This window comes from Manis javanica, chromosome 8 (genome assembly GCF_040802235.1).
Source record: "Manis javanica isolate MJ-LG chromosome 8, MJ_LKY, whole genome shotgun sequence".
Taxonomy (NCBI): Eukaryota; Metazoa; Chordata; class Mammalia; order Pholidota; family Manidae; genus Manis; species Manis javanica.
In genome coordinates, this window is record NC_133163.1 from 72,875,265 (window position 1) to 72,888,306 (window position 13,042).

The 13,042-nt window shown below is 35.1% G+C and overlaps 1 long non-coding RNA gene across 4 annotated transcripts in view; it reads right to left on the minus strand.

Moving 5' to 3' along the window:
• LOC140843104 (uncharacterized) overlaps positions 1-13,042 on the minus strand; it is a 50,566-nt gene that overhangs the window by 25,881 nt on the left and 11,643 nt on the right. For 3 of the 4 annotated variants that reach the window (XR_012120584.1, XR_012120583.1, XR_012120582.1), the window contains 2 exons: positions 8,520-8,582; positions 5,678-5,957 (listed from right to left, as the gene is read on the minus strand). This is a non-coding gene — a long non-coding RNA (uncharacterized lncRNA). Of the gene's footprint in view, positions 1-5,677; positions 5,958-8,519; positions 8,583-13,042 lie in introns of those variants that run through there. The other variant, XR_012120585.1, reaches the window with a different exon arrangement.

Here is a 13,042-nt window from a genome sequence, read left to right on the forward strand (position 1 = left end):
AAAAAGAATTTAGTAATTAACAATGATTATAATAGCAAATTTGGAAAGGCTATGTATATATCCGTTTTAACAATAGAGGGGTAGATAATGCATCTTGATTACACACGTGTCTTTAAAGTCTAGTTATGGGGAGAAATGACTATAATACTATTAATGTGAATGTGCATTACTATAATTGTAGGATTAGCCAAGTGATCTTAAATGAAAATAAATGGATAATGATGAAACTAAACCAATCACAATGTATGTTTTAAAAGAAGAGAGATTGAAAACCACACCAGTCCAAGTCAACACTTTATCAGTTTAGAAGCAGCCATCACTCACACAACTCACAAGCATGCTACAAACCCAAACAATGCGTGGCAGTGTGATTTCTTAGCAGAACATAGACACAATTTTAGTTTGTAATTATAAAATTTTAAACTCATTTGAGAGGAAAAATTGAATACAAAATTACTATCCCCCAAATCGTGCATCATCCACCTGCAAAAACTGAAGAGAGGATGCACTTTTCTTTAGCCTGGTTCATAGCCCAAAAAGAAAGACTCCCACACGTGGAGAAAACCTACTCTAGAGGAGAAAAACCCTTTCTCTAACCTTGACTCTTTGTTCTCTACACTATGTTCCTCCATTTGGATTGTAGTCTGCAGAATTTAAATGGCTAAACAAGCAAATCAGATAAGCAAGGGTCAGATACGTGATGTTTAACTAACTGAATATTAAAATGTATTCATATCTACACTGAGATCAGTTTCTGTACCCTTCTAGATAGACTCTTCTCCATCAGGAAAGCCCTCTTGATCCCTACACATGAAATGAGGGGTAAACAAAGTGGAGGAAACTGAAAAGCTGAGAAGGGTCTGCAGGACTGGCCTTTGGAGCAAGGAGAAAGATGTCAAAATATAATCTTCTCCCAGATACACCCTGGTCCAGCTCTGTTCTGTGGCATTTTTTAAGGAAATCCAAGGTCTTTCAAATCTCCCAAACAGAAAGTCATTCACTCATTTAATAGTATTTATTTGGGCCCTGCTTACCAGTCTTGTCCTGAATGAACACAGTAAGCATAAATACTGCTCCTATTTTCCAAGGATTACAATCTACTAGTGAGATGAATTTATCAGACTCTTCCTGTGCCTAAGTGAAAAAATATACTTCACCTTAGCACTAGGTAATGCTCTTATTTTTTAAGGCTGGAACATCACATGTAAATATTTCATAAGGTTCTGTTACCTATTTTTATATTATTACAGTACCGAGTAGAAACAGACTAAAGGATAATTTATAATGATAACAGCATGATGATGATGGTGATAGGTATATAATGAATAATAAAGTCATCCCTAAATACCCAGAAAATTCAAAATTCATATGCAAATCAAACATCGGATACCCTTATTTTTGAAGAGCAATGCAAAAGCCAATGTATCAAGAAAAATTGTTCTACAGAGATGGAGATACTCTTTAGAAGAAGAAAACATTAGCCTATTCTTAATATTTCTATGAAATAGAAATGAAACAATAGTATCCAATCTGAAACATAAGTTCAACCCTCCAGAACTTAAGTTCTTCCAGTCAATTAAATACTATGGACTACTTATAGGCATTTTTCACCCAGCCACATCCTTCCAATGCCTAGAAGTAGAGAAGAGCAAACCAATACATTAATTTTAATGCTTCATGTTATCATTGTTAAAATCCTCAGAAAGTTTTTGGTGACACATTCATAATAGATTCCAAAAATATACTGTTAATATAGTACAAATACATTTATACTAATAGATTGCAACCTAACATGACTTCTATATATAAATTATTTAACACATGTAAACTAAAATTCATGGAAGTATGCTAGAAGGAGAGATTGGATGAGGTTACCAAAAACCAATCCTCCAGTATCAAGGAACTCGCCCCTTCCTTCTGAAGACCTCCTGCTTTGTGCACTCATGTGACCATCTAACATGCATATATTACATACATATTATATACACAGAAATATATATATATATACATCATATATAATATATACACACACACACACAGAAATTAACAAGCAGATGTTCTTGTTTACATGTGTTAAGTATAATTAAAGGTTATTTTATCTTCATTAGCAGAGTCCTAGGCACCAGAGCCTAGCTCTTAAAAGCAGTTTCTAAAGCCAGAATGGCTAGGTTCAAATCCTTCCTAGCTTTGAATGAGTTTTTGTTAACTTATCTCTGCCTTAGTTAGATCATCTGTAAAATGGGAGTGAAACCTAACCCATAAAGTTCTTAGGAGACTGAGTTAATATCTGTAAGGTGCTTAAAACAGTACCTAGAAAATAGTAAGTACCATGTTAATCTCTGTTAAATACATGTTTGTGAGATAAGGCATGTCTGAGAACATATTTTTGTACTGCAGAGAGGTTCACTGGTTATTCATGGCAAAAGATTTCAAAACATTTCAAAATTAAAGGTGAATAACATAGTTTTCTTTTACAGAAAAGAAATATTTTCCAAATTTGCTGATCTTTTTCTGTGATAGGTGGCTATCAATATTGACCATCTAGCAGATATGAAAAAAAGAAAAGAAAATGTGTTGATCCTTTCTGTGATGACAACTGCCATCAATAGTAAGTCCCAAACAAATACTAAAACAAGACAAAAAACGAGTATGTCCCATTAAAGTAAAGGTGATATTTTAGCAATGAGTAAGAAACTAACTGTTTCATTGAGTGCAATGGAAAAGTCTTCTGAAAATAGGTGTCTAGACATGTTTATCGTATTGTGTGATTTTGTGTGAAAATGATGTGTCATCTCTTAACACTTTTATTTCTTCAAACAAAAAATGAAAATAGAATTTCCTAACTCATTTTTTAAAATCTGGAATTTCACTGGAATTTGGAATTGTTTGAATATTTTTAAATACAACAAACATACCATTTATACTTGATATATCTTTTTATTTATTTTTTAAGTAGCATTTATCTTTGACAAATTCTTTTTAAATTCTACTTTTAGGTATGTTTTATGTCCATGCTAATATTAGTCTAGAATGAACATGTATGTAATTTATAAATTAAGTTTATATATGATGAAAATATTTTTAATGATACACGTACATAAAAAAAAAAACACACTATTCTCCTGTCTAGAAATGGTAGTTGCTGAGGCCCTGTTGGATGACAGAAACCTGTCAGATATGATCTTATTTAACTTTTAAAATAATTCTAGGAGATAGGCACTTACATAATTCCTATTTTACAAAATAGGAAATTAAGGCTATAAAAAGTTAAATAACTTCCCCAGAGCTGAACATGCAAGTGATTGAATCAGGATTGGAAGGCAGCTCTGTCTAGCTACACAGCATAATCATGAATATGCTGTGTTGCCCTTTTCTAAATACAGAACAGAAGAATGGTGATATTACTCAGCAGAATGACTTGGACAGAATGGTAGCAGGAAATTCACATGGGTTACCTTAAAGGTATTTAATGATATTTTGGTTACATATATACAAGCAATCCTCAAATTTCAAATGGTTTGTACTCTAAACTTGGAAATCATGTGTTAGGAATATAGATTGTATCTTCTTCTAGAAACAGGATTAAAGGTAGGGACTGAATTTCTGGACCTTAAAGAATCCTTTTTTTCTCATATCTGAATTATTAAACATTAGCAATAAAAGATAGAAAACCAAACTTCTACAGTCAGTAACTAGACACACACACACACACACACACACACACACACACAGAATCAGAATATTGCTGTTTAATGGGGCGAAAAAAACCATGTTCTAAAGGACTGTGATAATATATTGGGCAATTCTATGCATGTTTTCAAAGGACTAGTTTCTCAGTCCATGGACTTCAGAAGTTAATAGCATCAGTTCTTCACAACACCTACTTTAACTTCAAAGTATGTAAATTTAATTTTCTTGATAGAGGTTTATAATTAGTGTTCTCTTATTTTTATCAGAATTGATCAAGGCTGGTTTTGGAACGAATGGAAAAATGAGGAAGTGGGCAGAGATAAAGAGGGGCTGAGAGTTTGATTTTCCTGAGGTAATTAGGAAAAAGTAGAAGAAAAAGAAAAGAGAATAATGAGATTAGCAATATGTGTATACTTGCATTAAAACCACTGTCTTCATTAAAATTGTTGACACATGGGATGGAGAAAAGAGACAGGAGTGTGGCAAATGCTTATTCAAACCTAGTCTTTGTGGTTCTGCCAGGTGTCCATTGTGTCTCTATATTATAGTCTAGTTTAATGGTTTTAGATGATGTAGTCCCTCCTTTCCCCAAGGTCTCCAGAAGTTCAATTGATCCAGGACAGTTTGACTGATGGTTGGTGGTGACTGGGATGGATGGGCATCAAGGGTCATGATGGATGGATGTCAGGCAACTCTGATGCAAGCACAGCCTCAGGGTGGTTTTGAGAGCTGTGAATGACCACCACCCAAATTATGAGGTGGAGTTCTTAATTCAGGAAGCATTTAAGATGCAGCATTGCTTTTTGGCAATGAATTAAATGATCAACCTCCACTGAGAGAAACAGTTAACTAATCATTTTTTGAAATTTCCCAGGATTCCTAGCACCATAGAGGAAGAACAATAAAATTGGAATAGTTCTCAGAGACTAGGTCATTCCCCTCATCTTTAAGAGAAACATACTGGATTTATTTTCTGCCAGCTTCCCTAGGTTGCTGCACTTAGAAATACACTGGCTACCTCTGCTTCTTTTCTGTACTTTCAAGTTCACTGTAATTTAACTTCTTGGTCCTCATCCTCTATAACCTTCAAATAGGGTATAAATTGATCTTCCTTCCTTCTTCTTAAAACTTTCATCTCCCATGTAACTCTTCTCACTCTCCTCCTATCTTTTAAAATGCCCCATTTCTGTCTACCTCTCCGATTTTATCCCTGTGGCACTTCTAAATTTAAGTATCCCCTATCATTCTTCTTTCTGCTCTTTTTTTCACACCCTCCCATGTACACCCACACACAATTTAAATAATTACCACAATCAAATAACTCCCTGATAAAGCAATAGAGCTTTATTCCCACAGTTACACTTTTTGACCCCTGATGTCTCAGGATCTTCCTTCAATGCCTGATAGTGATTCAACTTGCTAAATCAAATAGATTTTATTTCCTCAGTGATTTTCTCTTCCAGTCTCTCTGTCCAGGTCTACTGTCATCTCAGCAATCTGGGAGCAATCATTATTTCTGTCCTGAGCTGTTAGATAGCAACCCAAATACTCTCCTTAATTCTAGTGTTCATCTGTGGATTCCTTTTGCTCATGTAGCCTTCGGCAAGCATATTCTGGTATATAATGTCCTTGTTCAAAAACACTTGCCCTGGGAAGAATTTAGTCATGCTATGTTGGAATTCCGACCAAAGAGCCATGAGCTAACAAATGAGGTCTGTTTTAAGCTGCTAAATTTGTGACAACTTGTTACAAAGAAACAGAAAACTAACACAGTCTTCATGTCATGACCACTAACATCCCCCAGCATGAGCAATCCAGGAGACAGCAAGAGGGTAGCTACAATGCTTTTTTTGTGGAAAAACAATGTATAGTCTATTTGTTAGAAGTCACGATGTCACTAATCCCTGCCTACACTCAAGGGGGGAAGAAATCAGGCACCACCTCTTAAAAAAGTAGGAATATCAAAGAATTTGTGGACATATATTAAAACTATCATAATAATACTAGTAATAATTAATGTTTTCTTATTTTTACGATTGCTACATAATAGTTTATTTAATACAAAAAATGTAGGTAATATTTTCACACACATTTTATAGATAAAGAAACTGAAGCACAAAGAGATTAAGAAATTTTTTTCACCCAAGGTCGTGGCTGGTAGTTGGCTGGGCTGGACGCCAGTCCCAAAATCTTAACTTCAAATTCTGAGTTCCTAGCCACTATGTTAATTTTAGCAATGCAGTTAAAAATATGCTTCATAATAAAATCTGTAAAGAAAATAATAAAATGTTGGTCAAGGAAAATGAAAATATAATTGACTATATTCCTAATTAACTCAGTGACCATTTTCAGAGATGACCAATTAATGACCAATTCAAAGTCTACCTGGAAGGGAAATTACAGTAGCTTAATTAAAATTCTATCATATCATCTACAATTTTCTGTAGAATGTTTTTTTAGTGCCTTGAATATCAACATCAAAGGAATACATACCAAAGTAAGGAATGGCAAGAAGATAGCTGAGTAGCTAATATACCAGACAGCAGAATCAGGATCCTGAAGCTTCTCACAGCATACAATTATAGGCCAAATCTAACACAGTGAAATTTCTAAATGATAAATGTAGAAGTTCAGCACTTGTGTACTGGACTGGGAAAAGTGACTTAGTATTTGCACTTACAAAACACAATTTTAAGCAGGTATTAGTTGACTCTAAGCTTAATATATGTCAGCTCAGTGATGTGCCTGCCAGTACACTAAACAGAAGACTCTCAGGCTGTATTAGAAGCAGAATTCTCTCCTTCACTTAGACTGGCCATTATGATCTGATGTGATTGGCAAAATCACATGCATCCTTAAGATCAAGCACAAAGCTTTCACATCCCTGATGCTATCTCCAAAATTGATCTAATTACCCTCTTCACTTCCTTAGCACTAGGTTGACCTCTCTAGCATAGCTTTTTTGACATTTTATCTTGTGTTATACACTTTTCATAATTATCTTTAATCCCTATAAAATTGAAGCCCACTTGAGGGCAAGAAGTATCTTTGTGCATTTCAGCATTTCTGTTCAGTTTTAAGTACGTCTGCCCTAATAATACTTGCTTTTATTGGATTTGACTCAGTTACTGCATGGAATCAATAGTGATATTGGCAGGATAATTTAAAAACATTTTCTGATTAAATGTACTTCTGAAGTAGAATATTTCTACCTCTCTCTTATTGACCCAACTAGTTATTTTTCCCCCACCTGACTTTTTTTAATTGTGCTAAAATACATTGCATTTACAATTTTTACCACTTTAAAGCATACAGTGGCTTTTAGTGCATTCAAAATGTTGTATAACCATCACCACTAAGTAGTTCTAGAACTTTTTTTATCATCTGAAAAGGAAAACCCTCCCCATTAAGCAGCCACTCACCATTCCCCTCTCCCACTGGCGCCTGGCAACTATTATGTCTTTTCTGTCTCTATCCAGTGAGTTATTTTGAATCTCTGACACAAAGTGTTGTACTAAGTGGTTATGCAGTAAATATTTGTTGAACTGAATTTGAATGAAAAGGCATGCCCAGAAAATCTACATGATGAAAGAAATAAATAGCAGATCTGTTTTTTAAAGCATCAATTATTTTTAAAGGATAGTGTTTCTGAGCATAACACTGTATAAAATAACATTAGTGATTCTGTCAAGCAAGCACTTTGAAATACGAAGTTCTATGTAAATGCTAAAAAACACTAATGCACTATAAAAACAAATCAGAAATTAGCTGTGCAAAAACATTTTGGAAGAAAGTCTTTTAAAGTCTAATTTTGCAATTAGAATTTCCCAATTTTGCTCAAAATACACATGAATGATTATAATGACAAAGAGAAATCTTAGAAGTTGGTCCTAAAGAGATCCTAGATTTTCCATATATTCTTCACTACCATAGTTTATTTTGTAATATTCAAAATATTGTTATTTTTATTTTGCCTTTTTAAAACCATTCAATGAAAGAGAATGTCTTTTTTATATGTTTGTGTGATATCTGGGAGTTGGAGGATGCTCAGGGCTGGGTTTCCATGTCAGTTGCCACTTCCAAGCAACAACCCCATTTACAATTCTGGCACTAGTTTGTAATCTCATCTGTTAGTGCTTCGAAAAGCCAGAGTTCAGCGCATGAAAATGTTCCTCTATGTTAATTTTTCTCTTCCTCCATGGCAGCATCTTTACCTTTATAATTCTACATTTTTTACTTCTGCTGCTTGAGAACCCACTGCTTTCTGCCTCAGTTTCTCTACCTCATAAATTAGTGAAATTGATCTTACAACTTAGAGGAACTGTGCATTTTTTATTCAGTGCTAACAGCTCTCTGACTGAGGAGGGTTTCCAAACTATAATGACATGCAAGTGACAATTTAATTAAATTCAGTGACATTAAACTAACCATAAAACTCCCAATGTGTATAAAATGACTCATTTCCAACAAGCCCTATTTAATATCATGAAGTGATAAAGGGTTATTATTTAGTTAGCTATTACCAAACAATCTTGAAGCCAAAATTGAGTATTTTTTGCTGAAAAAGAAGGCTGCTTTGCTGTCATGATTATTTTTGCTTATTCTAATACAGTCAAGACATTTATCAAGTCATGTTTTATTTCTTTGTATACCAGAGGGAAAAAATAGAATGAAGAAATTTCTCAAATAGTTCTAAGTGGAAGCAGAGTAGGTAGGAGACATAAAAAAAAGGGCAAAGGGAAAAAAAACCTATCAAACAGCAGCACTGAGGTTTGATTGAAAGATATGTTAAAAGACTTCCTGCTAGAAGTTATATAAATGGGACTTACCTTGACAAGGGTCTTAAACATACATATCCTTTCCATTAGTCATATCACTTCTATGGATTACTCCTATGGAAGTAATTTGAAAAGTGAGCAAAATATACAAACAAGAATGTTCATGCAAGTGTTATTTATAATGGAACAAAACCAAACTAACCTAGAAACAACCTAAACATCCAAAGATAGGGGGCCAGTTAACAAATTTATAAAACATTCATTCTATTAAATACTAAAGAGTCATTAGATGGTGCAGCTCTCTATATTACTGTCATGGAGAGAAGTTACAACATATGTAGTGATAAGAGCAGTTTATGGAACAGTAAACACAGTGAATCTGTTGTAATTAAATGTATGTAAGAATAAACATGTGCAAGCACACAAAGAAAAGCAGCTTTATAAAGGGAAAGGATGAAATTTTAGTAAAGGTTATTTCTATGTGGGATAATTATGCAGATGTTTTTTCTGTTTTTCTGTATTTTCTAATTTTGCTATAATGATCATGGACTCCTTAGTACTTTGTACTCAGGAAATTTAAACAATCTTTTAAATTCTAAATTCTTATTTGAATTACTTAAAAACTACAGCATTATCCATAGATAACTATATAAACTACAAAAATAATGAATGTGGATAGGTGGATGGATGAATGGATGGATTGTTGGAGAACTGATCACAAATAATTGCATTACTGCAGCTCTACTACTCACACAAAACTACCTTATTTAAGAATATTGGTTGAATTTCCTGCTGAAAATATTTGAAAATGAAATGACTTTATCAATTTTAATGACTTTTTCAAATTCAACATATTTTTATATATGTTCCATTTTATAAAGAGAAGTACAGTGAGCCAAATTTGTTTCAAACTAAATGACATGACCGAGTGATTTTGAAGCTGTCCCATTTATGGATTATACTAGAAAATAACTAAGCTAGACAAATAGCTTTTCTGTGCTTTTATATCATAATTCTACTGAGTTTTTGTGTTAGTCAGCGATTGCCACAATAATGCTGCATAACAAACTACCCCAGAATTTGGTTGCCACAAGACCACACATTAAATGCTCATGGATCTATAGGTTGGTCTGGCTGGAAAACTGCTTCAGAGAGAGTAGGATGGCTGGACTTGGCTCTACGCCTTGCATTGGGTTCAAGTCTACTCCATTCATGTTTGACCTGGGGTTTCAGATAAAGTGGTAGTAGGCATGTTCTTCTCGTGGAAAATCACCAGTGCACAAGAAACAAGCAGAATTACACAGCACATTTCATTTAGAGCCTCTCCTCACTACCATTAGCCAAAGCAAGTCACAATGCCAAACAAAGTCAGTGGGTTAGGGAAGTACACTCTGTCCCAAGGGAAAAGCAGAGTGATTGAATATTGGTTAAATAATACTCTAAGTTTTCACAGTAAATGAATCAGTGCTTGGGAGGTAACCCACAAACCATTACATAGAAGACTTTGTAACAGAAGACTAATTTGGGGGTTGAGAGAAATCTCAAGTCACTTCTCAATGGGCATTTCCATATTCTGTTCCTGCTTTCATTACCAGTCTAAATTTTCCCTCCTTCCTATCCCACTTGCTCTATCCTGCTAATTGAACCATTTGCCCATATGTAAGGCCAGTTACACTGTGCTGGTAGGCATTCTTTTTTATCAATATAGCTTTCCATACAATGAAAAATATCTGTTCACATAATAGGGCAACTTCACAGCAAGTCTATCCCCAAGAACAACCAAAATCAGTTGAATAGTTCCCCAAAAAAGAGGAGCTGATTTACCATATAAGAAGCTAGTCACAGAAAGATGTTTCTCTTTTGCCACTAGGGAGGTCCCCTTTAATAGATACAGGAGAAATTCAAGGTAAACATAGCTGTACTTCAGTTTTCCTAGGTGAAAATTAAGAGTCAAGAATGTCACTGGATACTAGAACTCATATCTGAATTCAGCAAAGTTGCAGTATACAAAATTAATGTACAGAAATCTGTTGCATTCCTATACACTAACAATGAACTAGCAGAAAGAGAAATCAGGAAAACAATTCCATTCACAAAATTGAATCAAAAAGAATAAAATACCTAGGAATAAACCTAACCAAGGAAGTGAAAGATCTATACTCTGAAAACTACAAGACACTCTTAAGAAAAATTAAAGAGGACACTAATAAATGGAAATTCATCCCATGCTCTTGGGTAGGAAGAATTAATATTGTCAAAATGGCCATCCTGCCTAAAGCAATCTACAGATTCAATGAAATCCTTATCAAAATACCAACAGCATTCTTCAACGAACTAGAACAAATAGTTCTAAAATTCATATGGAACCACAAAAGACCCCAAATAGCCAAAGCAATCCTGAGAAGGAAGAATAAAGCAGGGGAAATTACGCTCCCCAACTTCAAGCTCTACTACAAAGCTACAGTAATCAAGACAATTTGGTACTGGCACAAAAACAGACCCACAGACCAATGAAACAGAATAGAGAGTCCAGATATTAACCCAAGCATGTATGGTCAATTAATATATGATAAAGGCGCCATGGATATACAATGGAGAAATGAAAGCCTCTTCAACAGCTGGTGTTGGCAAAACTGGACAGTAAGAGAATGAAACTGGATTATTGTCTAACCTATACCCAAAAGTAAACTCAAAATGAATCAAAGACCTGAATGTAAGTCATGAAACCATAAAACTCTTGAAAAAAACATAGGGAAAAATCTCTTGAACATAAACATGAGCAACTTCTTCCTGAACATATCTCCCCAGGCAAGGGAAACAAAAGCAAAAATAAACAAGTGGGACTATATCGAACTGAAAAGCTTCTGTACAGCAAAGGACACCACCAATAGAACAAAAAGGCATCCTACAGTATGGGAGAATATATTCATAAATGAGATTCGATAAAGGGTTGACATCCAAATATATAAAGAACTCACACACCTCAGTAAACAAAAAGCAAATAAGCCAATTAAAAAATGGGCAGAGGAGGTGAACAGACAGTTCTCCAAAGAAGAAATTCAGATGGCCAATAGGCACATGAAAAGATGCTCCACAACACTAATCACCAGAGAAATGCAAATTAAAACCACAATGAGATATCACCTCACACCATTTAGGATGGCCACCATCCAAAAGACAAACAACAACAAATGTTGGCAAAGATGTGGAGAAACAGGAACCCTCCTACACTGCTGGTGGGAATGTAAATTAGTTCAACCATTGTGGAAAGCAGTATGGAGGTTCCTCAAAAAACTCAAAATAGAAATACCATTTGACCCAGGGTTTCCATTCCTAGGAATTTACCCTAAGAATGCAGCACTCCAGTTTGAAAAAGACAGATGCACCCCTATGTTTATTGCAGCACTATTTACAATAGCCAAGACATGGAAGCAACCTAAGTGTCCATCAGTAGATGAATAGATAAAGAAGAGGTGGTACATATACACAATGGAATATTATTCAGCCATAAGAACAAAATAAATTCTACCATTTGCAACAACATGGATGGAACTAGAGGGTATTATGCTCAGTGAAATAAGCCAGGAGGAGAAAGACAAGTATCAAATGATTTCACTCATCTCTGCAGTATAAGAACAAAGCAAAAACTGAAGGAACAAAACAGCAACAGACTCACAGAACCCAAGAATGGACTGACAGTTACCAAAGGGAAAGGGACGTGAGGATGGGTGGGAAGGGAGGGACAAGAGGGGAAAAGGGGCATTACAATTAACACACATAATGTAGGCAGGACATAGAGAAGACAGTATAGCACAGAGAAGACAAGTAGTGATTCTATAGCATCTTACTATGCTGATGGACAGTGACTCTAATGGGTACATGGTGGGGACTTGATAATGGGGGGAGTCTAGTAACCATAATGTTGTTCATGTAATTGTACATTAATGATACCAAAATTAAAAAAACAAAAAAGAATGTCACTGGAAAAATGTTGTCATCCTTTCCTAGGAGCCCTTGTCTCTGGCACCATGGCCCCTGCTGTATAAAACCCTTTAAACATACCCTCGCATACTCTCTTCCCTCCAGCTGCCAGCGTTCCCCAGCTTTCCCATTTACTCCCTTTATCCCCAGTACTGTGTGGGTTGGGTTGTACCATCCATAACACAAAGGGAAAGGAGAGCATGTTTTCTTGAGATCGATTTGAATATGCACAATGATAAAGATAAGAGGAGGCAGAAAAATAAGAATACACATGAGTGACATGAAGATCTATCGTGTCTCTTAAGACAATAGCATGGAAATGATTTGGGACTGGTTCTAGTAAGCGTAACAGAGTTGTAACAAGTTACAGAAGGCAATATGCATAAGTCTGAATCCTTGCCACAGAGAATTTGTGCTTGAGGTGAGAATATTATCTAACAGTAGAATCAAAGCCTAATATACAAAGTTAGGGGAAGTGGATGGAATCCTGCCACTTTTGCTGAGACCAGTCCTTTGGAGGGTCCTTCCTCGTTCTTTATTTCTATTTGTAATTATTACAGGGTGGTAACACTCTGAGTCATTATGAAGAAAAT